The 27,917-nt window shown below is 38.1% G+C and overlaps 1 protein-coding gene and 1 pseudogene across 4 annotated transcripts in view; one reads left to right on the forward strand and one right to left on the reverse strand.

The window, feature by feature from the left end:
* The window catches only part of DENND1B (DENN domain containing 1B), a 251,133-nt gene that overhangs the window by 8,951 nt on the left and 214,265 nt on the right, over positions 1–27,917 (reverse strand). The window lies entirely within an intron of this gene.
* Positions 931–7,174, forward strand: LOC131399528 (iron-sulfur cluster assembly enzyme ISCU-like; annotated as a pseudogene).

Consider the following 27,917-nt stretch of genomic DNA (forward strand, 5'->3'; position numbering starts at 1 on the left):
GTTTGATCCTCATTTCCTATAAACTGGCATTACATCTGGAAGCTTGGTTAGATTTAGTTTCTGTTCTGGGCAAGAAGAGGCCATGGGTGTTGATACATCTTTTTTATTGCATCACCTCAGGAGGCACATAATGTTGAGATGTCTCGCTTTGGGTGGTACTAAGATTAATGACTTCAGGTGCGGCTGGCTGATCCATCCATTATAAATTTTCATACCAGCCTTTCACTCAATGGTATTAGCATCCTATGATGATCACTGGCTAAATCCATTATTTCATTAGGGGCTTCAAAATTATGCTTTTCAAAAGCATTTTTTCTATATTTATTTGTTGGCATTCTATAAAGAACTTTGTCTTATTAACTATTTAGCTATCCTGAAATACAATGTATACTAAAAAGGCAGGATAAATCCTTGATTCTTTCCTTTTATTTAACAAGTAATGAGCTAATGCCCTAACAATCTCTAAAGGTGAGCCATGAAGGTTTTTAAAATATTATCATTTGTATATATTTGATGCGGCTCAACCCATCACAGTTATTATTATTCTTGATGTTTAATCTGAATTATACCATGATTATGTTTTTAAAATAGTTCTTATCTTTTAGAGATATATCTTGAAACATTTGCAGGTTAAATGATGTGCTATCGGGTATTTACTTAAAATAATCCAGTGGTGGAGAGGGACCATGGGTAGGGCTGGCACTGAAATAAGACTGGCCATAAGTTGATAATTGTTGAAGCTGTATGAAGGTATCTGGGAATTCTTTTAAGCTTCTCTTTGCTTTTGCATGTTTGAATCATGTTAAGCATTCTTTCCACAATAAAAAAAAAAAAAATCGTCCCATCTTTGAACAGTGGTAGTCCTTTCAAGTTGGTTCTTCTATCCTTTAGACATGACCTCAGAAGTAAGCTTCTTGCTTTTGGCACAACATGATGTCTCGTTCAATTTACACATTTTCTGCATCAGACCTGGAATCAGCCACTTCCTCTACCAGCTTTGGTTACCTTAAGTGGGAAATGGCATTAAAGACCAGCATCTGGGTGCTATGGGTGCTCATGGCTGCAAAGCATTCTTTTGAAAGGGCAGCAGCACAACTGAATTTGGAGACTTCAACCAAGATACCAGTAGAGGAATAACTTTCTTCTGATTTTAAGTCCCCAATACACATAACTGTTTTCTTTTATTACAGTCATAAAGAGTAAGCAAATTTCTGGAACCTATAGGAATTGATCCCTGCTTGTCCACCTCCTCTATGCACTGCTGGTGATGGCAGAAAGGAAGGAAGGAATGGAGAAATATGTTCTTATAACCTCTGCTTGGAATGTATAGTGAGTTTCTCCATAAGCTTGGTGTTTAGCAACATATCTGGGACCTATAATCATAATATCACTTTACAACTGTAAGTTTAAGGTAGATGAGCTAAATAGAAATTTGGGGAATGACCTAGGAACATGACTACCACTTACAACATAATTTCTGTGGGAAAAATACATTTCACCCACCCTCTCCGAAACTCACAAAATATAATATAATCCTTGGTTTCTAAAGACATGTCATTATTATTACATTGAATTCCATATATGCTTAGCATTATGCCAGCTAGGGGTCTTGCATTTAATTTTGTTGCTTAAAAACAAAACAAATCAAAATAAAAACCAAAGAAACAAAACTACGAGGGAGCTGAGATTTTATGCTGTTATTTAAAAACTCATTACTCACTATTAAGAATTAATCTAAGAAGACAATAAATACATAACTTAATATTTATGTTTGTAGAGTACTTTGCAAAGCAACCCCGCCGCCGCCCGCACTCAGGACTGGGTTCTGGGAATACAGAGTGGAGTGAGGTTGCATCTCTGCCATTAAGCACACAGTAAATCTGGAGGCACACCAGAGAGGTTCCACGATCTGCCTAAGGTCACAACCTTATCAAGAACAGGAACCAGAAAACAGAACCGATGTCTTTCTCTGGTGTGTTGCCAGTCCCTCACTCATTGTCTTCCATAAGTTACGTTTATATTCTACATCCGCCTGCATAAACCAGAGAGTCTCAATTTTTTTAACTACAACACTTTTTTGACAAAGCTACTATTTTTTCCACAATCTAAGTCATGATAGAGCTTCACAAGCACATTTGAATTTAGTTTTATATTTCTTAGCTAGGCCGGGGGTCTATCAATATCTAGATAGGGATGTTAAATAGTGTAACTTACAATGAATTTTCACAACAGAATTAGAATTAGAATCAGAAGTAATAGTGACTAATATAATGTTTTCCTTTCTTTGGGTGTTAAGCTTTGTGCTATCTATACTCATAATACATATATTTACAAGTTATTTGGCTATCTGAAATAAGCTTCTAACTGATAGTTATTGAACATGTATCAAGCATTAGAAACTGCACTCTGTATATGAAGTACCAATGTCCAAACACATGGTGAATGTATCAATTGCTTGATGATTTCAAATTACATAATTAAGGTCACAAAAAAAAGAAAAAAGTAAGGAGAAAAATAATTACAGTTTGATCAACATTCAAGGCAGAGAAAAATAACAGCTTATTTAACAAAAGCATCAGCAGCTTCTTAGCTTGTATGAACCCAGATTCTCTCCACATCACTGTTTCTGGTGGACTGGGACTCAGGTACAGAGCTTTCAGGGGACATAAAGGATTGTTTCCACCATGCCCAGAACATGTAACACAGGGCAAAGAGCCCGGGTCATAGTTTTATACATAGAAGTCTTTTATGGGTAATTAGTAGCAAAGAAGCTTAGACAGCAGAAAATATATTGTGCATTCTTTAGAGTGGTAACACACAGCCAATAACGGCACATCTTGATCTGGATTCACAAAGCAGATATATCACTATTGGAAACCTGCACATTAAACTACACAAACCAAAACAGAAATGACTAAGAAAGAGAAATACAATCTCAATACACACAATAAAAATTCACAACATTTTTAAATACAACTGACTACAGCTTTGGGGAAGGAATGCACATCTTCTTTATCCTTCTAAGTAAACAGATGCAGATGCCAGTGGAATGAATTTTGTATACTGCACATATTCAGAGAAAAACACGATTCTATTTCAGACCTGGATAGAAATCTCACAGTAGTAAGTGGACAACAGGAAAGTTTCCCAGGGTCAATAAACACTTTCCTCATAAACTGTTATCTAGAACTCCCTGATAAACACCAACATGGTCATAGTATGGCCTATATTTGGGAAGAGAGGCTTTTTTTTTTTTTTTGGTGAGGAAGATGAGCCCTGAGCTAACATCTGTTGCCAATCCTCCTCTTTCTGCTGAGGAAGATTGGCCCTGGGCTAACATCCGTGCCCATCTTTCTCTACTTTATAATTTATACTTATCAAGCCTGCCACAGCATGGCTTGATGAGCGGTGTGTAGGTCTGCAGGTGGGATCCGAACGTGTGAACCCCGGGCCACTGAAGCAGAGCGTGTGAACTTAACCAATACACCACCGGGCTGGCCCTGAGAGGCTTTTTTTAAGAGTGATTATGAAACAGATGAAGAGATAGAGCTACAAGCAGTCAACGTGGTGAAAAAATTGAGAAGAAAAAGTAAGTTGATTTCCATGGAAAAACAACACAATCCTATAAATATGTTTTCAAAGTTCTGCTATGTGATGTGAGCAGGTGCACACACCTGGAAAACCAGCTGACATCACAGGTAAGCCTCTCACCACCTGCCTGGCTGCTATTGCTGTTATTTAAGTTTTTCTCTTTTCTGTATTTTGAAATGTGTGTAGCTTTTCCCATAAATTTTATGAAAAATTTTCTTTTCTTCCTGACTAATCATAGCCAGGCTTCTATAATTTATTGGCACAAGAAATAAAATTGTAAACACTGCTTTTTGCTACCTCTCATCTTTAGGAAGCATTAACAGACAGTGATGACATTTTCTGAGTGTCCAAAAAGTTACCAATCAGCCTCTTTTAATGATAAAATTCAAGCTTTTCAGGTTCTGATATTTTAACATGATCAACATTTTAGGAAATGAAGGTATTATTGTTAACAACTAAGTCACAGAAAAGAAAAAAAGGTAGATCATACATATTTTAGTCCTTGGTATCACAATGATTTTTACAATCTCAGGAAAAACCCTGTGGTCTGTTATTTGTTTAATGGATATTGGCACTAGTAATCAAATCTAACTTAGAGATTAACAAATGCACTTCAGTAACACCTTATTTAGATAAATAATATTCTCATTAAAATGCACATATGCTGTTTCTGCATTCAAATGAAATGCAACCATTTCAACCATCAAAATATCTTACCATATACATGGAAAAAAAAAAACCTAAAATTAATCAAGAGGATCTCTCTCCATCCTTCAAATCATCATCATACAATTTTATTTTTAAAACCTAGATATACATTTTTCAGAATATGCCTCAATATGTTACTTTTTCAAAACCTCATATCTGGTAATTTTACTCCCTTGATTGATTAAAAGCATTAATTTCCTTCAAGATAAAGGTCAAACTTCCCATCATTAAGGAGACTCCCATCCAAACATGGTCAAGATCTATCCTTTGGCTTGGATTTCTTGTTCTTCTCCCCATGTCCAGCTGGCCACCACCAGTGACTTTAGCCATAGCAAGTGACTTGTTAGTTCCCATACAGAATTCACTGTCATACCACACAAGGCACCCTTTGTCAGAATTTTCCTCCTCTTTCTTCTTTACTGGAAACATCTCACGAATCCTTCAATGTTTGACTCAAATGTGACCTCTGTAAAGCCTACTCTTTATCAGGGACCCTGTCCTCTGTGTAGCCACATACTTGGCAGACACCTGGCCAAAGTCCTACGGATCACACTGTCTATCTGTTCACGTGTCTGCCTGCACCACGACACGCTGAGCTCTCTGTAAGTGGGTCTGCAGCTCATACTGCTTTGTGCCCTGTGTATGCCTTCCCAGCGTGGAGAGCAGTGGTATGCACGTAATAGGTGCTTAATGAATGTTTGTAGAATAAGAGATGCTAACAATTCAGAGGAGCATGAGATGCAGCTGCAGCCTTACTTTCAGGGGGTGCAGAGTAGCTGCTTTTAGCAGGTTTCAATAAATATTTGTCGAAGAAAAAGAAAAAAGAATAAATGACTTTCTGTTGCTCTTCCTTTATCAGGTCTTGCAAGTCTGGGCTCTGTCCCCTGCCTACCTTGCTCCCTGGTTCACTCTGTTCTAACCCACAAGGCATCATCATGGTCTTCTTTCAATCCCCTATATTTGCCGTGATCTGTTCCACCGCAGGACCTTTGCATATGTTGATTCCTCTACCTGATTCCTCTCTTACATTTATCCCCTCTTTGTATCCCCACTGTCTCTGTCTGTACACATCCACACTCATTAGAAAATCTGGAGTAACTGCCTACCCCTTATCTGAGCCTCTATTCTTGTAGAATGCTACAGTCTCTAAATTGCTGACGGATCTTTTTAAAGGCAAATATAACAATGTTATACTCCTACAAATCCTTCAGTGGTTCCTTACTGTTTTCAGGATGAATTTCATACTCGTTACTTTCGCCCAGAGGGATCTGGCTGAGCCAGCTTCTCTGAAGGCTTCATCTGCCACACAGACGTTTGCTCCAGCACCAGCAAACCATCTTCCTTTCTCACGCTTCCCGATGTCTTCTGCCTCAGGCCCACATGTGTTGATGTGTCCACCAGAACTTCCCTCTCCTGGGCTTTTCCCTCTTTTTCTAGTTATCCTTTGTGCCTTGGTTCAAGTGTTTCCCTTTTGGGAAATAGTTCTCTCTCATCAATCAATTTAGGTTCCACCTCTCGTGTTCCTAGAGCACTTGAACACACTCGTCACGGGACTTACCCACAGTACTGTGGTCATGGTTATATTCTCTCTTCCCTGCTGTATAGTAGATTCTTGAGGGAGGCACCTTGCTAATTTCTCTCTCATACCCTCAGGACCATGCACAGTGTGTGGTACGTATTACTGTCAGGAAAACTGTAAAAGACTCTAAAAGGAGCAAAAGATTATGGAGTGTCTTATCACTGGAATTCTGGATGTTGTTTAGAAGACTTTGTGGGGTTATCTGATTCTACAGTGCTCTGCATCTTTCACTGTCTTAACTACTTTGCCAGGATACAACCGGACAAATCGTGCAGCCTCAGCCTTATCTGAAGCAGCGGTTATACAAGCCACTACTGTGGAACAAAGGTTGACTTTATGTATGGAGCCAATGCCTACAAAGCCGTGTCAGGAAAACCTGCTGGCACCTGCCTGACAGTGCAGCCTTGCAGGTGCCTCTCCTAGCAGGCCAGGAACCTCAGCAAATCTAGAGAACCTCAAAAGCAATTCACCCTAATTTACAGGTATTTCCAGTAAAACCCATGGTAGAAAGTTTTCTTGGGCCTAGTTTCCTAGCCTCAAGATAACAAATAACAGAGACTTTTATACGCCCAATCTGAGCTTTCTTATGAAAACTTCCAGAGAGAAGTATATTCGGTGGCCTCAGCTAGCCAATACTGCAAGGCTCTAGATTCACAAAGCAAACTCAGGGAGGCTTATATGGTTAATTAACATTCTTGTTGCTCCCATGTAAATAATCAGGCCAAACCTAATGAGCACAGCCTTCTTTTCGTGATCAAGAATAATCTTTGAGGCAGGCACAAGCCTGCAAGATCACGGCGGCTGGCATGGGCTGTCTGAGGTGGGCAGCATCAGCCCTGCTGCTCCAGAGCCCAGGCCTGCCCACTCAGGAGCTGTCAGCTCTGGCCCGGCTCTGTCACAAGAGGGCTGTTGATCATTATGAAAATCCTAGAAATGTGAGGTCCCTTGACAAGACATCTAAAAATGTTGGCGCTTTACTGGTGGGGGCTTCAGCATGTGGTGATGTAATGAAATTTCAGATTCAAGGAGATGAAAAGGGGAAGACTGTAGATGGCAGGTTTAAAATATTTGCCTGTGGTTCTGCAATTGCCTTCAGCCTGTTAGCCACTGAAAGGGTAAACGGAAAAACAAAGGGAGGAAGCCTTGACCATCAAAAACACAGACATTGCCAATGACCTCTGCCTTCCTCCTGTGAAACTGCACTACTCCATGCTGGCTGAAGATGCAATCAAGGCTGCCACGGCTGATTACAAACTGAAACAAGAACCCAAGAAAGGAAAGGTGGAGAAGAAATGAGCCTGTGGTGAAGCCTCCAGCAAGTCCCATCAGCCGTCTACCCACCCACCACGCAATCACCTAGATATTCAGAAGCCCCTCGCCCTACAAAAAAACAGCTAGCCATGAGATTCACACAACACTTGCTGCTTGCAAATGCAAGCAAAAGACGCAGTTTACTTGTTCTAAATCCTGTTGTTTCTTTCAGCCCACTTTTATCGCCGAACGCAGTTTATGTATATTTTGAATTGTGTGTATGTGGCCTTAAAACTGAAATCAATAATGAAGTCTCAAGTTTTGATAGTCCATGAAGAATGCAAATATCTAATTTTACCTGAATCTATTTGGGGGAAGACTACCAACAGAATGCCTTGGTATGATTATTTGATGGAACCAATTATTGTACATAAAAGAGATCTGCACATATATAGCAAATACAAGAATGTAAGACCAAAAAAGAATAATCTTTAAGAACCTTATAATCACAAGTGAGGAGACTGTCAGGAGAATTGTAAAAGACTTTGAAATGGGCAAAAAATTACTGGCGTCCTTTCAAAGAAATGTTGGGTATTGTCTAGCATTCCCTTTCAGGATTACCTGATACTACAGTCTGCACCATTCACAGACATGATGGTTTATAACCATGGAGAGAGAGAAGTTAACTTGTGGAGGACTGATGGTAATGCTCCTTGTCACCAGAGATGCGAGTAAATTTGGTCCCGTGGAGATGTAATTATGATGATGTGGACACTGATGGTCTTGGGAACTGTTAGCACATACACTTCAGCATTCCTGACCGTCTAGGTGTCTGTTCTTTGAATTATCCTTTGTATCAGTTTTTCACATCTTACTGGCTCCCCCGCTAGCTAATGAGCCAAACAAAATAACAGAATTATAATTTTGCCCTTTAATATAACATTATTCTTTAAAGTAGGCAGTTAATGTTTCCTGAATAAATGAACACCTCCATACATACTAGGTAGTTTCCGTTGAGTACTTAAATGAATTAAAAAACTGATAAGATGGGGCTGGCCCAGTGGCGTAGTAGTAAGGTTGCGTGTTCTGCTTTGGTGGCCCAGGGCTCGTGGATTCAGATCCTGGGCATGGACCTACACACTGCTCATCAAGCCATGCTACGGCGGCATCCCACATACAGAGGAAGACTGGCACAGATGTTAGCTCAGGGACGATCTTCCTCAAGCAAAAAGAGAAAGATTGGTAATAGCTGTTAGCTCAGGGTCACTCTTCCTCACCAAAAAAAAAAAAAAAAGGAGACAATACTATACCAACTGATTGACATAAGCATTTTCAGTGTCCACAAGGCACAGAAGAGCATTGATTCATTCATTCATTCAACAAAGATTAAAGAAATTCCTTCTCTGTGCCAGATATTGGCCTGTATGCTAGAATACAATGAGACCAAGAGCAGGGCTCCTTGCCCTCATGGAGATTACATTCCAGTAAATGAAACATGAATTAAATGGAATAATCATAAAATAAGCATAATATTACGACTGCAATAACTTGTACTAAACTTTGATTGCTATGAGGAATGTGACCTAGTTAGGGAGGTCAAGCGAAGCCTTTCCTTGAAAGATATTTGAGTTGAGCTCTGAAAGGTTGGTAGGTATAAAGCAGATGATGATAAGAGGGAACAAAACGTGCAAAGCTCCTGTGGTAGGACGATCAGGGAAGTCTAATGGAATGAAAGATGACCACTAGTGCACTGCGGTTAGAGCCTGTGTTGGTGCACAGGGTTCTTTAAGGCTCCATTAATCTTGCAGTTACCCCTCTGATCACTAGATGGCAGATATATACTAAGAAGGCAAAAGGCTGGACAAATTTAAATTTATGGAGGGTTATAAGGAAGTGGGGGAAGATTAGAGATTGAGCTGGAAAGAGTGGGAGATGAGAACATAGTAGGAGGGATGTAGGCAGGGGACAGACCCTGGACTTGCAGGCCCTAATAATGGAAAGTAACAGAAAGCCATTTATTGGTTTTTCTCCCCCTTCAACAAATATTTGAGAACCTATTGAAAGCTGTGTTCCTTAAAAGAAGGTAGTAGCCACATCTCATTTTTCTTTTAATTCTTAGCATCTCTTCATTCCACAACATCCATTAAGCACCTACTATATGCATGCTACTGTCTCCCATGCTGTGAGGCATACAAAAGAAAAGGACAAGATGTTCCCTTCTCTCAAGGTTTAAAGAAAATACATGGTGAAAATGCCAAAATACTGAATATAATAAAGAAGGTATATATATAAACATATTCTGCACTGTGTGAATACAACTGAACTCAAACTTTCTGATCACAGATGAAAACCTACATAAATGACCATTAATGCTGATCATGATTAATGTCAAATTGTAATATTCCTAGTAAGTAGGTTCATTCAGCAGACTAATAATATTAACAACATAGAACTGGAATTACATACTATAAATAGTGGTAAGTTCTGGAATCAAATAAGGAGATTTAGAAGTTTCTGAATTGTACAGACTTGGTGCAGCTATATCATTAGCAATGGTCATTTCACTAGTAACCTAGAGGCTGTGCAAATCATCAAATAACGATTAGCATTTGCAACTCTCTTGGGAGCCAGTACTACATAAAAAAAGGATACATTTTGGGGATGCAAAAAGACACCATAAGAAAACAAAAGCAGAATTTACATTACTCTGATACGAAGGATCAAAAACAAGTTGGGGAACTGGATGTCACACGTCCTGGATCAGACTCCTACTAGGTTCTAAACACAGGTAATTGTAAAATAAAACTTGGCTCACGTGGAACTGTAAATGTAAAGTACACATCTAGTATATGTAAAAATCCGTATAATTTTGGAAGTCACTACTTGTATAAAAAGGGATGCTTACTAAAAATGCGAAAAAATACCAAATTAATGCAAAGGAAAGGCTATCAGCATGGAAATGAAATTTATTAGCGAAGATATCCTACCAGAGAAGCTCAACCACAGCTAGACATTGAATGAAATAAAGAAATGCACTGGTGAAGATGGGAGGGAAAAGCATTTCCTATGAAGAAAAACCGTAAGTAACGCACAGAGAGTGACAGAGGCAGAGGCCCACCCAAGCTACAAAACCATCAAACTTAATGTTTGAAGAGCCCTCAAGAAGTAAGTTTGGTTTAGCTACAACAAGCAAGATCAATGTGTCCTTTCTTTTCACTGCAGTGATTTCCAGAAAGTACATCAGACAATAGAATGATGAGAACCATTTCCCAATGCACAAGGAGCCTGTTTATCTTGCAGTTACCATTTCTGCCACTAGATGGCAGACAAACACTAATACGGCAAAATGCTGAGTGAATTTAAATTCATAGGGGGTTAGGGGGTGGCGGAGAAATAAGGGATAAAGACAAATGAATGGGAAAATACAATTTTTTGGACTTCACAAAATTAAGATGCTTGTAATACATGAATCTTTTAAAAGTAAGTATTCTCTGCTACTGTCCCCATTTTAGAGTTGAGGTATCTGAGGTCCAGAAGTGTTATCTTGTTTACCCAAAGTCCACAGCAAACCCCTGAGCTCATGCATTTTTCAGCCTAAGACAAAAAAACTTACATGATATGAGAAAAAAATTAAACAAACTCTACTATACAGAATTATAATGGCAATACCTTAAAAATGCATGGCAGTTTACAATTTGAAAAGTGCTTTAAAAACACGTGTTGTAATTTTTATAGGTAATAACTGAAGCACAGTCAAGTGACTTACCCATGACTGATCTGCTTCAGTGTGTTCGATGTTTTATATACTATACTTTAATTCATTAAATATCGACTTTACCCCAAATTTTGGTGAACATTTTCCCTATTACATATTAGGGAATCAAAAGCTTAATGAAATAAAGTGTCTTGGACAAGATTAGACAATCAATGACAGAACCTAGACTCCAGCCCAGGTCTCCTGATCCCTGAACAGAACTCTCTTCATTATAATTACAGTAGATAAGTAAGTCCCGAGAGACTCAGGAGAAATAAATGTCTGAGAATTAACCTGAGAAAGACTTTCTTAAAACGGCAAGTTTTAACCTCATTTTTAAAGCAGGTGGTAGTCACAGGAGAATCAAGAGTGCTAATGTTCCAGCAGGTGAAATGGAAGTGAAGAGATAAGAGATTACCACTTTTCCAAAGATACCGAAAACAGATATTCCTGTCAGGGCAAAAGAGTAAATTGGTAGGATTAACAAGATACATGATTGGTCAAGTCTAATGAATTCAGTTGATGAAGGGCTATTATTATTAGGCTAAGGAAACAAGATTTTATAGAAGCACCAAAATTATATTTCTGAGCAGGTGAGCGCTATGTGAGACTCATGCAGGAGGGAAGACTTCGAAGTGGTCCAGACACATCCAACTCTCCCAGTCCAGAGATCTGGTCTTCTTTGTCAGCTTGTTCACTTTATTCTCTACCACTCAGTGTCACCTGATACATGCTCTCTTATAAAGGCAGTGTTTCACTTTAAGTACGTTACTGTCTTAAGTCCTCAAGACCAAGAATCATATCTTTTAATTCATTTTACTTCTAATTCCACTTCCATTTAGAATGCAAAAAGGAGCAAAAGAATGTTGACTCCCATCCTAACAATGAGAAAAAGCTGGATAATCTAAAAAAATTTCTTGAGCCCATCAGAAAGCTGAGTTGTAAGGCAACCAAGTAAACTGAATTCCATACACAGAGATAAGAGGATCAATCTCATCCTTGGCCAAGCACAAGGAGACAGGCAGCCGGCATGCAAGCAGGGAAGAAGAAATCCGTTCATACTGAATAGTCCTGAAGACCAAGTATTGGCTAACATGTCAGTTTGGAAGAGCTGGGAGTCTCAGAGACAAGGGGAGTTTGCACTCACACGCTCTTTTCCACAGATAAAATCCCGTAATTTTATGTGCTAAATCAGGCAACCCTACCACCCCATGCTGCAGAGAAAAACTGGGGGCAAGACAGGAGACTGAAAAGAGCTCCCGTGGTAGTACAGGCCTGCGGGAGGGGACAGGCTGCCGGAGGGGGACAGGCATGAGCCTCACTTACTTTTTAAGAACGTTCATTCATATATAACAAAAGCCTTAAACTGCTGACGGATGGTCAGCAAACTCAATCCCAAGATCACTGGGGGAGGTGCAGAAGCAAAAACTCTATACCCTAGGGAGGAGCAGGAAACCCTTTTAGGCACAGGATCCTACATTGATACCAAGCAGAAGTCTTCCACCACTGTGGACGGGCAGGCAGCCCTCAAACTGTCCAAGACCAACCATAGATAGAAGGAAGTTTATCTGCCATGGGAAGGAAGTGTAGGGATGCTAAGAAAGCCTCACACACTGAGGCATACAGGCACAATGGCCCACTAAGGCTGAAGCTGGACCAGAGCACACAAAACCCATAAGGCTGGGACCAAGTAACTAGCAACAGAAGTTAACTGCTGGAGGAGGAGCAAAAACATTGAGAGAGACCCCTTATGTGGCTCAGGGGTACAAGGATGTCTCTAATAGCTGAGGGTGAAGGAGGAACACTAAGAAAAATCTTCCAGTACCAACCCTGGAAGTACTCTACTCTAAGCACAAGACAGTAGCAGCCCACTGCAGGTACTGACATCAACAACACAATCCAAACCAGTTTCAACTTGTGATGGACTCAACCTCTTGTACTAAAACCATTACAGAAGAAGAGCCTTGCCCGTATCTGGGTGTAAGTTATTCTCTACTGCTTTTTTACACATGGGGACCAGCACTCAAGAACTACGAGACATAAAAAAGAAAAAAAGTAAAAGATGGACAATATGCATAAGCAGACGGGATGACAGCAGAGATGGAACCTGTAAAAAAGAGTCAAGTTGAATTATGGAAATTTTTAAAAAAACACAAGACATGAAGAATTTTTTTGATGGGCTCATCAGCAGACCAAAGAAAGAATTGGTGAACTTTAAAAAAGGTCAATAGAAATTATCCAAACTGGCATTTCTATACACTAACAATGAACTGTCTGAGAAAGGAATAAAGATTTAATATTGTAAGTCCCATTTACAATAGCATCAGAAACGATAAAATACTTAGGAATAAATTTAACCAAGGAAGTGAAAGATTTATACAACAAAAAATTTAAGACATTAATGAAAGAAACTGAAGAAGACACAAATAAATGGAAAGATATCCTGTTTTCACAGATTAGAAAAGTTAATACTGTTAAAATGTCCATACTACGCAAAGCCATTTATAGATTCAACGTAATCCCTATCAAAATTCCAATGGCATTTTTCATAGAAATAGGAAAAACAATCTAACACTCATATGGAACCACAAAAGAACCCAAATAGCTAAACCTATCTGGAGAAAGAACAAAACCGGGGCATCATACTTCCTGATTTCAAACTATACTAACAAAGCTATAGTAATCAAAACAGTATGGTACTGGCATAAAAACAGACACATGGACCAATGGAACAGAATCGAAAGCCCAATAAACCCAAGCATATAAGGTCAACTAACATTTGACAAGGGAGCCAAGAATACTCAATGGTGAAAGGACAGTCTCCTCAATAAACAGCGCTGGGAAAACTGGATGATCGTATGCAAAAGGATGAAACTGCATGAATTTCATCTTATACCACTACAAAAATTAACTCAAAATAGGTTAAGGACTTAAATGTAAGGCCTGAAACTGGAAAATTCCTAGAAGAAAACATAGGGAAAAAGCTCCTTGTCATTGTTGGTAACGATTTTTTGGATATAACACCAAAAGCACAAGCAACAAAAGCAAAAACCAACAAGTGAGACTACCTCAAACTAAAAGCTTCCGTACAGCAAGAGAAATGATCAAGAAAACGAAAACATGGGGCCGGCCCGGTGGCGCAAGCAGTTAAGTGCGCACACTCTGCTGCAGTGGCCCAGGGTTCGCCGGTTCGGATGCCAGGTGCGCACTGACGCACCGCTTGTAGAGCCATGCTGTGGCGGCGTCCCACATAAAGTAGAGGAAGATGGGCATGGATGTTAGCTCAGTGCCAGTACTCCTCAGCAACAAAGAGGAGGATTGGCAACAGATGTTAGCTCAGTGCTGATCTTCCTCACAAAAAAAAAATGAAAACGTTCAACAAGATGAAAACTTCCCCCAATTTCATAGAATGGGAGAAAATATCTGCAAATCATATATCTAATGAGGGGTTAATATACAAAAGACATAAGGAACTCATATAATAGCAAAAAAAACAAATAATCCGATTAAAAAATGGATTGAACAGCGGACTTGAACAGACATTTTTCTAAAGAAGACGTACAAATAGCCATCAAGTCCTGTCGGCCCTCCATATCTGTGGGCTCTGCATCCACGGATTCAACCAACCATGGACTGAAAGGCCTACAATGGCTGCGTCTCTACTGAAGATGTACAGACTTTTTTTATGGTCATTATTCCCTAAACAATACAGTATACATGCATACCTCATTTTACTGTACTTCACTTTATTATCCTTCACAGATATTGCATTTTATACAAGACCCTCCGCCAGCCAAAAGATTATGACTCGCTGAAGGCTCAGATGATGGTTAGCATTTTTTAGCAATAAAGCATTTTTCAATTAAGGTATGTATATTGTTTTTTAGACATAGTGCTATTGCACACTTAGTAGACTACAGCGTAGACATAACTTTTATATGCACTGGTAAACCAAAACATCCATGTGACTCACTTCATTGCAATATTCACTCTTTTGCGGTGGTCTGGAACCAAGCCTTCCATTTCTCCCAGGTATGCCTGTAACAACTATTTACAAAGCATTTACACTATATTATGACTAATCTAGAGATGATTTATTTAAAGTCTATACGAGGATATGTACAGGTTACATGCAAATACTACACCATTTTATCTAAGGAACTTAAGCATCTGTGGATTTTCCTATCTGCAGGGGTCCTGGAACCAATCCCCCATATATACCGAGGGCCAACTGTACATGAATAGGAGCTCAACATCACTAATAATCAGGGAAATGACAATCAAAACCACAATGACATATCACCTCACACTTGTTAGAATGGCTATTATCAAAAAGACAAGAGATAACAAACGCTGGCAAGGATGTGGAAAAAAGGAATCCTTGTGCACTACCGGTGGGAATGCAAACTGGCGCAGCCACTAAGGAAAACGGTATGGAGGTTCTTCAAAAATTAAATTAGCAATCTCAATTTAACTGCTGAAATTAAATTCCAGCAATCCCACTTCTGAGGATTTATCAGAAGGAAATGAATCATTATCTTGATGGGATATCTGTACCCTGTGTTCACTGAAGCACTATACACAATAGCCAAGATATGGAAACAACGTAAATGTCTATCAACGGATAAAGAAAGAAAATGTGGCATATATATAAATACATATATATACACACACATATATACATACACATACACACACACACAATGGAATATTATTCAGCCATAAAAAGAGAAAGAAAATCCTGCCATTTGCAACAATGTGGATGAACCTTGAAAGCATTATGCTAAGTGAAATAAGTCAGACAAAGCAAGACAAATAGTGTATGATCTCACTCATATGTGGAATCTAGAAATGCAAAACTCATAGAAACAGAAAGTAGACTGGTGGTTGCCAGGAGATGGAGGTTGGCGAAAATGAGGAGATGTCGGTCAAAGGGTACAAGCTCCCAATTATAAGATGAATACGCTCTAGGGACCTAGTGTACGGCCTGGTAACTGTAGTTAACAATACTGTATTGTATACTTGAAAGTTGCTAAGAGAGTAAATCTTAAATGTTCTCACTATAACAGCAACAAATAAATGGTAATTATGTGAGGTGAAGGATGTGTTAACTAAACTTATTGTGGTAAACATTTCACAATATATATGTGTATCAAATAAAAAAAAAAAGAAATTATCCAAACTGAAAGACAAAGAGAAAAAAGAGCCAAAAAAAGAAAAAACCAGGAAAAAAGAGAACAGAGCAACCAAGAGCTGAGGGATACGATCAACTGGTCTAACTCATTCTGCTCCCAGCACATGTAGGCATTCATTAAATTTTTGTGGAGGTTGTTGTTGCAGTTGATAGGATAGAAACAATAATACCTAATATTTATTTATTAAACTTTCAGTGAGTGTTGGAAGAACAAATCCTATCCCTACACCAACTCTAATCTCTACAATAACTCTATGGGGTGGACATAACTATCATCATTTTATAGATCTGAAGGCTAAGAGGCTCAGAGAGGTTAGGAAGTTGCTCAAGTTCAAATACCATGTCAGTAGCCCAGCTGGTACTCGGATCCAGGTCTGTCATGTTCCAAAGGCTAAGATCCTTACACTCTCACATGGGGTCTTTCTATTTAGTGAGGAGGGTGATGCTAAGAAGAGAAAAGGAGGAGTAAATACAAAGGTCGATGAAGGAAAGTCTGAATTTGTAAATGATGGTCCTTAGTAAGGTAAGAGGAAGTAAGTGATCACACTGGTGCTCAGAGGAGGTACACGACCTTGAAAGCTATGAACGAGCACACGGTAGAGACGCAGGTAGTTCTTCTGATTGAATTAGATGGACTAGACTTTCCACCACACTGCTGTCCATTTGGTCTACGCTGCACCACTAGTTACATTAACGGAAGCTTATTTTAATTAATATTAATATTAAGTTGGGGACTATTCTAGAATTAGACTAAAATTATCTCTGTATTAGATTTTAGAGGTAGAATATTTGAAATCAGAACTGATCACTTTACAGAGTCCTTTTACTGATGTCAGAAAGTTTCCTTTAGGTAGTTTTGACTACTACTTTAGTAAGTTTAGTTTGGCAAAATACTGTATCAAAATTATCCTAGAAACACAGTACTTTAGAATTCACTTCTCCATTGTTGATTAGAGACTATATAAAAACCTACCCAATGGCACCACTGTACCAGCCATTCTAAAGACTCTCTCACTGAAGTGTGTTAATGGGTGGAAAGAAGGCCATGTATTCACAGGAGGTCTCATTATTCACCTGTGTTTATATGCAATATGGCTTTGAATTCAGTTAATATTTTTCAGCTAACTTTTAAGGACTGTTCATATGCCAAGTAATTATGTTAACTATAAATATTTAAAATGCATTCTTTCATTATTTTTTCTTTTCTTTAATACTTGAAAATGCAAATTTTAACAAAGCTCTTGCAGTAAGTTTTCAGTACTGAAAGATTATTGATCAGCATAAATACAAGAAGTTGTATAAGACTATTATAATATTATTCTCAAATCAAAATAAATAGTCTTTTGATAAATGGCAAACTATTTGCACTTTCACTTTTGCTGACAGTATTTCAATATTTAAAAAGGTTCCTTAATACACAAGTCCACTGTATTTTCAATAGTCCACTGTATTTTCAATAAAACATAGAATTTGGTTCTTTTCACTAATTGACGTGAAGATGATTTTTCTAGCTGGGATAAACAATTAAAAAGTCAGCATTGAGTAACAGAGCCATATTATTCCCAATCACCTTAATAAACTACGTTTGCAAAATGTATATAAATAAGGATTAAAATATCTGATATGTAAACTAAATAGCTGGATTTTATTTTTCAGATTACCATATCAATATAAAATAAGCATAAATCTATGTGTATGTGCGGAGATAGTCTTAAAATGGTTTTTTATTGAATGTAGCAAAAATCTTAGAAATTGTAATTATATTTTGGTTTCAAAAGTGTTATCTTACTACTATCAGACACTGATAAAGGCAAAGAAGGAATAAACTTCTGCAAAATGACCAGTAGTACATTCAAATATTAGAAAAACCATAAAGAACTTCCAGAGAAGGCTGCACACATAGCACTCCTATTTTGTAATTGGTTTGGGGGTATAGGCTAACTTGTTAAGATATGTACGTATTATTCTAATGTTTTACATTGTTCTATATGAGGAAATATAACACTGTGTAGTAGATATAAATCCAGTTCAATTATAATAAGATTCTATTGTACTCTTGTAGTTACATATCTATTGACATTCCTGGCAATTTCTCTCTCTTGAGGGGCTCTAATAGGCAGCAGCAGTAACCGCTACAAAGAAAAGACTGGCTTTTCCTTTCATCAACACTAACACTGATCTCTGACCAACCTTAAAAGAAGTTCTATACACAAAACAAGAAGGAAATCATCATTTCTGTATCCAGGATGCCTGGGAGAAAATAAGAATTTGTCTATAAAAACTGGGTACTTTTGGAATAGAGAGCTGTTGTTAATTTCACCAAAAGCCCTTAAATTAATTAAAGAGGTACCGGGGGAAACTCTCACGAGGTGAAACAGAACAGAAAATAGTGAGGAAAAATAATAGTGACGTGATTACTGATGTAAAGTCTAAATGGTAATATTCATTATATTTACTAAATGGAAAAATCGAGTACCTTTGTTTTTGTTTCAAGACTTTGTAATAAATGACAGCCATTCATGGCAATAAATTTAAAGAGTAAAAGTAAGTTTTTTTTTTCATTAAAAAAAATACATTTCAACCTAAAAATATCTCATAATATATACTGAACCCATTCATATACGTGAGATTACCTTCCATTATGTCTTCTTAATACACTAGGTATTGCTCAGCAGAGCTAAACATTTTAAAAATGAGGTCCCAGCCAGTTACTGAAAGGAGGAGTTGGTTTTGAATTATTTCTTTGGAAGAATAACGTTCTTGAACAATTTTATGACAATATAAATGTCCCAATGTGTATTCTATTGCATTTCTAAGAGACTACTCTGAGGCAAATTTTATAATTATAAATTTTATCTTGTATAACTATCTTCTTTCAAGGAAAGAATATATTACATAATGCCCACTAGAGGGCACCCTTGTAATCCATAACTGAATTTTGGGGGAGGGGGGTGGCGGGGCACAGATTTAACTATAGTCAAATTTGACGTGTTAGAAATTATTATTTCAACAGAAAAACAAAAGAGGAAAAAAGAACTTTCTTTAAAATTAACAATATGGTACCCATATTTTCAAACTGGACTTAAAAGATCAATTTCATAAATTAGTGACATTAGTATAAATTAGACTGAATATATGCTACATGAAAGAGTGACTTTGGGACGGAGATTCCTAAAATGTGTTTCACTTAGGCAGTATTTTTTGTGGGCACCTTTTAATACAAACACATCCACTTAACTTATTTCAAAAATTTTTTTATCATTTGAAACTTTCTAATAGATTTCCTTATCACTCTAAGTCAACATTTTAGCTTGATCATAATAATAGTAGTCTCAATACTGAGCCAAATTAAAAGTGCTAAAAATAAAAAATTAAGGGTCTTTTTGCTTATCATGATTTGGCTAAACTTATTTTTATTATTTTGTAAAATTTACATTAAATATTCTTTCCAACTATGTATCTGGGCCTCCTCCTCCACACACACATTTCTGCCCCCTCCCCCCAGGTCACAATTATCTTTCTCATTGTGCTTTACAATCACTTTTTTCTTGTCAGAATAAGCAAGAGGCTACTTCCCTCTGCAAACCAATGACTGTGCGATTTCTTTCTTGACCAATAAAGCAAAGCTATTCAATGGACTGTATTTTTTCAAAGATCCCAACAAGTGTGCATTTTCTGAAAACTATTATGTCCCCTGAGCAAGAAACACTACCTTTACTTATATTCACTTTATTCCCAGAGTCCACTGAATTCCAATGAAGAAAAGTGTGTCATAAACACAATACTGTAAACCATACCCTACTAGGTATGACTATCCCATCATTCATTATGCTGAGGAACTAATTTAGAGAAGATAAGTTTTTTTCTTTTCTTATAAATTTCACAGCAACTTAATTTCATTTGTGGCATTTAAAATACTAGATTTATTACCTATAAAATGTAAACCACCTGATTGCTCATATTTTCTAAGACATGTTTACATACTGGAATTTCTTTTAAGTCCCCATTCAACCAAATGTGGCTTTGAAATGCCTTACTTTAGAGTCTCTACATATCAAAAAGGCATATATAACTTCTAAGTACATTCTTTAAAGATGAAATTACATTACTCATCAATTATAAAATGAGCTCACTGCTGTTGTGCTATAGTCCACAAATCCATTAGGATGATTTATAAACCAATAAATATATAAAGACTCAAAAAGATAGCAAAGTTTCATTCGAAGTATGCATATCAACTTGTATAATGGGTAAAAAATGGAAAATCACATAGATCATATTTTATGGTGTAAACATCTTCCTTATTTATGTATCAAAAGATAACTATTCATATCTCAAATTATTAGTCTGTATGTGAACATATTTTAAAAATAGAATAAATGACCACTAGTTTAATAGTACTTGGTCTCAGCAGAAATTATGACTATTAAACATGTTTCTATTTGTAAACACTGTATTTGGGTTAGAGTCTTGACTACATTCCAAGTGTGGGTATTTATCAACAGGAACACTGCTTTATATCCTATTACAAATGGAAAAATAACTTTCCATTCATATTTTTTCACGCAGCTTTTACATAATTAATTGGATAGGTTGAAAACAAATCTGAGTGGATTGCTATTTGTCCCAGACATGAAATAGTTAAGACTGATATGTGTGCCAGGGTTTTAATAGGGCTTAACAACAAAAGCTTTCATACTCCACTTGCACTAGATTTTGTTGCATGGTTTTTTGCTGGCTTAGGGCCATCCATCTGTTAATGTTGACTAGTAATACAGCTAAGCTCCTGTTTGCAGTTCGCTAGTATAGATGTGTGTCTGTGTGATGTAGACACATAGATACATACACATTACAATTACTAGAATTAAGTTAAGAATGGCTAATATTATTAAAAAAGGAGCAGTATCTTAGATCTGTATAAATTTTGCACATTATTTAAAGGAATTTCTCATTCTTAGAGAATTCCAATAAATTTTTACAGGTAACTATTTTAAAACATAATTTTAGATGACATTTAGTCTAAACATTGTTCACTAAGTCTACATATTTTGTTCTAAAATAAAATTGATGAAAGAATGTAAGTATGCAGTCAGATTAAAACTGTTCTGCACCATGACCAGAATTCTGCACCATGGCAGTATTCTCACTGGACCCAACTGGCCCTGTTTTCAATAAAACCAGAGGAGGATCCTTTCCCTGGAGTCCTGTTAGGTTGGGGCTGCTGTAGGAACTGTCATCTTCACACAAAAGGGAAAAGGGTGGGTTTTACAAATGTGAAGCCTAATTGGGAGAGCTTCACGGCTGTACCCTTGACATTTATTTAAGCCTCATCAACAAAACAGGAAATAACCATATTAATTAGCAGACCAACACACAAAGTACTATTTGTTGGGGGGAAGATGTAGATTCACAATCTATCCCAAAGATAAGCTAAGTAATGGAACATAGGCTTAAAACAACATACATTGTGATTTTTGTTCTTTTCTACAGAACCCACATTATGAAACTGTATTTTTTCACTTTAAAATACATTCTTAGAATTTAAATTACCATAATCTCATTTTCATCTTTTGAGAAACAGATGAAAATAAAGTGTTTCATTCACACAAGTCTAGCTGGAAACTGGAACTGTAAAGTGCTTTATATAGCTGAGATCGACTTTTCAAATGGTTAACCAAATGAGCTAGGAATGAGATGGGTTTTAAGTCCGTATTCTTTATTTAGATAATTTTACTGACAATAAAATGACATACTCGAGGACTTATAAGCTTATAAACCAAGAGATTTCTCGATACAATAGCTGTAAATTTCTTTTCAAACCATAAACTGGGATCTAAAGTCATCCCTATTTAGAATGAAGACAGACAATTTTAGGGTCCCCACTGCCTTGGTGACTAGCAGATTGTTAGTGACCCTGGAAAGTAACTACCAAGAGAGAAAAAAGTCAGATGGTGCCATTGCTATAGAAGACCTGAAGCTCAAGATATGTGTATACATATAAATGGATAGCCGCCAATTTCTGAGTGCCTATTATGTGGCAGATACTGTATATACATTACCTATAATGCCTACAGCATCCTAGGAAAATGACACGTATTGTTATTACCATTTTACAAATGTAGAAAGTAAGGCTTAGGGATGTTGTGTTTTGCTCAATGCTAAATGCTAGTACCTTTTTCAAGTCAAGTCTTTCTGGGTCTAAACTTGTCTCTAACTGCCTCTCCTCCACAAGCACTCACTCAACGCAAAGTCATGACAGTAGTGGTTAGGTACTTAAGCTCCAGAATCAATCTGTTTACTTTTCAATCCCTACTCAGCTATTTATTACCTGTAGAACTTTGGGAACATTTCTTAATCTCTCTGCTCCCCTGTTTCTAAATCTGAAAAATGGGGATAATAGCTCCCACTCTGCTTGGATTGTCAGGAATTTTAAATTAATCATGTAATAAACACAAACTTACAGACAGCCTCACTGTTAAGCAAGGAACTGTCTTTCTTCCTCATGTTTTCCAAGGCTGCTCTACTGTACTCTGGTAATATTTCAACTCTACAAAAATTGAGGTTTAGAAAATAGTAGTAAGAACATCGAAACATCTGGATCACCAAATCCCATAGGTACCTAAAGAATCTTGCTTTTAGGTAACTGAATTTACCACATGGCACGTCTTTTAAGAGAATCTGGTTATCTGAATAATCAAATCTGAGATGGGGCACAGAGCATGCTTCCTTACTGAAAGGCCAATGCCAACATGAGACAGTGACACCACTCTCCCGGCTCAATGAGCCTTACAGAAGAGAAAAGGGTGTATTCTATGTTTGTTTCTGCTTGTGGCCTTTATTTTTTTAAAGCAGTTCAACTCTCATGTGAAAGTTATGGCAACAGCTAAGAAACTAAGCTGTCTTCGAGAGAGGTATTAATGACCTGAGCATTTCACATAATAGAGACTGCACAGAAGAGACCAAATAAGGAAAACCAAATGTCTGTCTCCTGAAATGTGACCCTTTCCTTTACCAGGAACTTGCACCAGACCGGGAGCTCTCGGGACACTGAATTCATTTGTGGATCCACAGTATCCAGCCCCATTTCCTGGGACGATTGTGCACCAGCTGAACTTTTTTTTTTAATCTTTATGATTTACGAATCATGGTAGCTGTGTTTTTCTCTTCATTTTGGCTACTAAGCAATGGAATGGGCCTTAGCTTCTCACTACATTTAGTTTCTCTCTGCCTTGAATCTTATCTAAATTAAATGAATTTTAATCTTTTAGTCTATGATTCTTTGTAAGGTATCAATTTATCTTTGGAAATAGGTAGAATATAAATGAATATATAAATAAACATTAGTGTCTCTGATATATTTATTGATATCTAGAATCTGCCTTTAATCACATCTAACTATTCCTAGAAATGCTTATATATTTAATTGAAAATCTTAATGTGTTCAGATCCTATTATTATTATACTTGGAGAGCTAGGAGTAAGAGAACTTACTGATTTGGAAATCATTACAAAACAATATGTTTGTGGTTCTAGCATCAGCTTTCTGTTTCTTCCACAATATACTGGATCCTATTTCGATTAAATCAATGAGATTGGATTATCTCCAAAAAGCGAACCAAGGAAGCCTCTGCGATATCAGACCACAAAGAAAAGGCAGTAGACTATGCCTGTTCCCTCTTGAGTTCTCTGCCCCAAACACAAAAGCTTACCTTTGCTGTAGTCTTTTTGTTTATTTGTTTAAGTGGCTCAACTCTCATGTGAGAACAGAGGCAACAGCAACCCATTAGGAGAGGCTGACCTTAAACTTGCCAAGCTTCAGATTTGTGGTACAAAGATCTAGCCTCTAAGTACTTAAAAATATAGAATTTTTTTTTTTTTTGGCAATGATGACTTTTTGCCAAACAGCATTATAAAGCAATTAGAAATAGTAGAAGTCTTTAGTGATATTGTCACAGTCCTTAAAAGCCCTTCTCTGAGACTTGCTTTCCCTGTTGACCCCTACTATCCCCCAGTGTCCTTGGTAACATGGTACTCTCCCTGCCTCTGGCTGGAGTTGAGTGAACCTAGGATTAATGCCTGATCCAAGTGACCTGATTACATTCTTCCGCAAGAAACTGGACTTGGGAATTGTGGTCCATTTCTAGCAGCTGTTTGCACTGCGGGCCTGCAAGCTCAGTGTCAGGGGCACAGAGAAGCTGAGAGGGCCAGTCGACAGAATGCACATGAACAAACACACAGAGAGATGAACAGGCCAGGGGAGAGACACAGAGAAAAGACGGGGCAGAGGGGTGGTTTTCTTCCTTGACTGCTTTTTCCATCTTCTAGTTCCAACCCTACCAGAAGCCACATACATTCCCGCACTTGGAACACCTATATCCTTATAACAAAGGCCCTGGTATTGTCTTATTTCATTTGTGTGTGTTTGCCAACACTACGAAATTAATGAAATAATTCAAATCAGGGATTAGATGACAATTTCAACTTGAATGTACCATGGTCTCCTTTTATAAACAAGCTGCTGACCACAAGTCGGCTATCACTTCAGAGCACTGGAACTATCAGTTCAAAGAAGTAAAGTTACTACTGCAAGAAAACATGTATTCTGGTAGCTTCAGGAAAAACAAAAATAAAGGTGGAGTGTAGCAAGGAAAAAAATTGCCAAAGGGCCAAAAATTTACCTCTTTTCTAAGTGTATATGTGAATCTAAAACTAAACAATCAAATTTCAATTATACAAAAAATACAAGCAAGTGACGTCAGCATCATGGCGGAGTAAGCTTTCCCGTGAATTCTTCCCCCACAAGATACAACAAAAGCAACAGCCAGAGACCAACAACGGAATCCCAGACAGTGAAAACCTAGAGCGGAGGGATCCACACTGCCGCACATCTGAGAGCGGACCGTGCTGGGCCCCCGGAGGAAGTGGGGAGAGGTAAGGAGAACTCCACTCCCTCCACATCAGAGCAGCGATCCCGGTCGGCGCGGCTCCCAGAGAGGGGGGAGGGGCGGCCCTCGGCAGGAAACTGTAGCTCTTCGGGCTCTCTCAGCCAGTGGGAAACTCCCGCACAGAGGACTCAGAGGAGCCACAGGGCTACCATCAACATCTGAGCACCCCAGAGAGCGGATAAAGAGGGGCAAACGAGAAGCCTCCCACGTCAGGGACCCAGAGGGCAAAAGAGAGAGCTCCCCCCTCCCCGCAACCCGGAGTCTGCAGCTCGACCAGACCTAGCGATCCGAGGCAGACCTGAACAAACTGGACTGGACCCGTGGATCGCAGTGGGGAAAAACAAAACAAAACAAAACAAAACTGCGGATCGCAGCAGAAAAACTGGGGCAGAGCACAGGGGGCTTAGACTACACAGCCCTTTACCACCAGACAGTGGCGGCAGGTGGAAATTGCAACCAGAGACTTCCAGGATGAGGAAAATCAAAACCAACACAGGAACCACAATGCAAAAATATATGAAATCACCAGACCAGAAACAAAATGACAAGCACCCAGAAATCAACCCCGAAGACACAGAAATCCATAAACTAAATGACAGAGATTTCAAAATAGCTATCATAAAAACACTCAACGAAATACGAGACAACACAAACAATTAAATGAGATTAGGAGTTTCTTCACAAAAGAGATTGAAATCATAAAGAAAAACCAATCAGTGCTGATGGAGATGAAGAACACAATGGAGGAGATAAAGGAGAATCTGGAATCTTTAAAGAACAGAGCTGACAATATGGAGGAAAGAATTAGTACTTTAGAGGATAGGAATACAGATATACTCCAGATGGAAGAAGAGAGAGAACTAAGACTAAAAAGAAATGAAGAAAGACTCCGAGAAATATCTGACTCTATTAGAAAATGTAACATAAGAATTATAGGTATTCCTGAGGGAGAGGAGAGGGAAAGAGGAACAGAGAGCTTATTCAAGGAAATAATAGCTGAAAATTTCCCAAATCTGGGGAAGGAGCAGGAAATACCAGTAAGCGAAGCCAACAGGACGCCTATATATATTAACAGACAAAGGCCTTCACCACGACACCTAGTGGTAAGGCTAGCCAGGGTCAATGACAAAGAAACAATATTAAGGGCAGCTAGACAAAAACAAAAAATAACGTACAAAGGAACTCCCATCAGGCTCTCAGCGGATTTCTCAACAGAAACTTTTCAGGCTAGAAGAGACTGGAATGATATATTCAAAATACTAAAAGACAAAAACTTTCAGCCAAGAATACTCTATGCAGCAAAAATATCCTTCAAATATGATGGAGAAATAGTAACTCTCCCAGATAAACAAAAGCTAAGGGAGTTCATGGCCACGAGACCCCCACTACAAGAAATACTCAAGAAGGCCCTCAGGCCTGAAAAAAAGAAGAGAAAGGGAACACAAAGCTTGGAGGAAGGAGAAAAGTAGGTAGACAAAATCAGAGAAATAGTAGATCTTTACCGGAATAGGTTAGCAACCACTTAAATACTAAACTCAAAGATCAAAGGAAGAAATTCACCAAAAATAAATTTAACTTCATCACTGTAAACACACAACCACAACACAAGATGGAATAAGGTATAACAAGAGCAACTTAGAAGGGGAAGAGGAAAGTGACTGAATTGACTTAGTATAAGGAAATAGGAGGCTATCAGATAATGGACTATCTCATACACAAGATTTTTTGCCCAAACCTCAAGGTAACCACTAAACAAATAATCAAATTAAAACCACATATGATAAACAAAGAGAAAACTAGAAGAATCATAAGACAGAACAACCAAACTGAATTGGCAGTCCAAAACAAATGGGACAAGAAACAAAGGAAATGCAAAAGAACCAGAAAATAAGTGACAAAACAGCAATATTCAGCCCTCATATTTCAATAATTACCCTAAATGTAAATGGATTGAACTCTCCAATCAAAAGATACAGAGTGGGGGCCGGCCCGGTGGCGCAAGCGGTTAAGTGCGCGCGCTCCGCTGCGGCGGCCCGGGGTTCGCTGGTTCGGATCCCGGGCGCGCACCGACGCACTGCTTGATAAGCCATGCTGTGGCGGCGTCCCATATAAAGTGGAGGAAGATAGGCACAGATGTTAGCCCAGGGCCGTCTTCCTCAGCGAAAAAAAAAAAAAAGAGGAGGATTGACGGATGTTAGCTCAGGGCTGATCTCCTCGCAAAAAAAAAAAAATAAAAAAATAAAAAAATAAAAAAAATAAAAAAGATACAGAGTGGCAGGATGGATTAAAAAGCAAGACCCAACAATATGCTGCCTTCAGGAAACACATCTTAGTACTAAAGACAAGCACAGGCTCAGAGTGAAAGGATGGAAGACAATACTCCAAGCTAATGGCAAACAAAAGAAAGCAGGTGTTGCCATACTCATATCAGACAAAGTAGACTTCAAGATAAAACAGGTTAAGAAAGACAAAGAAGGGAAATATATAATGATAAAAGGGACACTCCATCAAGAAGACATATCACTTATAAATATATATGCACCCAACACAGGAGCACCAATGTACATAAAACAACTATTAACAAACCTAAAAGGAGAAATCAACAACAACACAATAATAGTAGGGGATCTTAACACCCCACTTACAGCAATGGATAGATCATCCAGACAAAAAGTTAATAAAGAAATATTAGACTTAAATGAAAAACTGGACGAGATGGACCTAGTAGACATATACAGAGCACTCCACCCAAAAACAGCTGACTACACATTCTTCTCAAGCGCGCATGGAACATTCTCTAGGATAGACCATATGTTGGGAAACAAAGCAAGCCTCAATAAATTTAAGAAAATTGAAATCATAACAAGCATCTTTTCAGACCATAAGGCTATGAAA

This window comes from Diceros bicornis, chromosome 38 (genome assembly GCF_020826845.1).
Source record: "Diceros bicornis minor isolate mBicDic1 chromosome 38, mDicBic1.mat.cur, whole genome shotgun sequence".
In the NCBI taxonomy this organism is placed as follows: domain Eukaryota; kingdom Metazoa; phylum Chordata; class Mammalia; order Perissodactyla; family Rhinocerotidae; genus Diceros; species Diceros bicornis.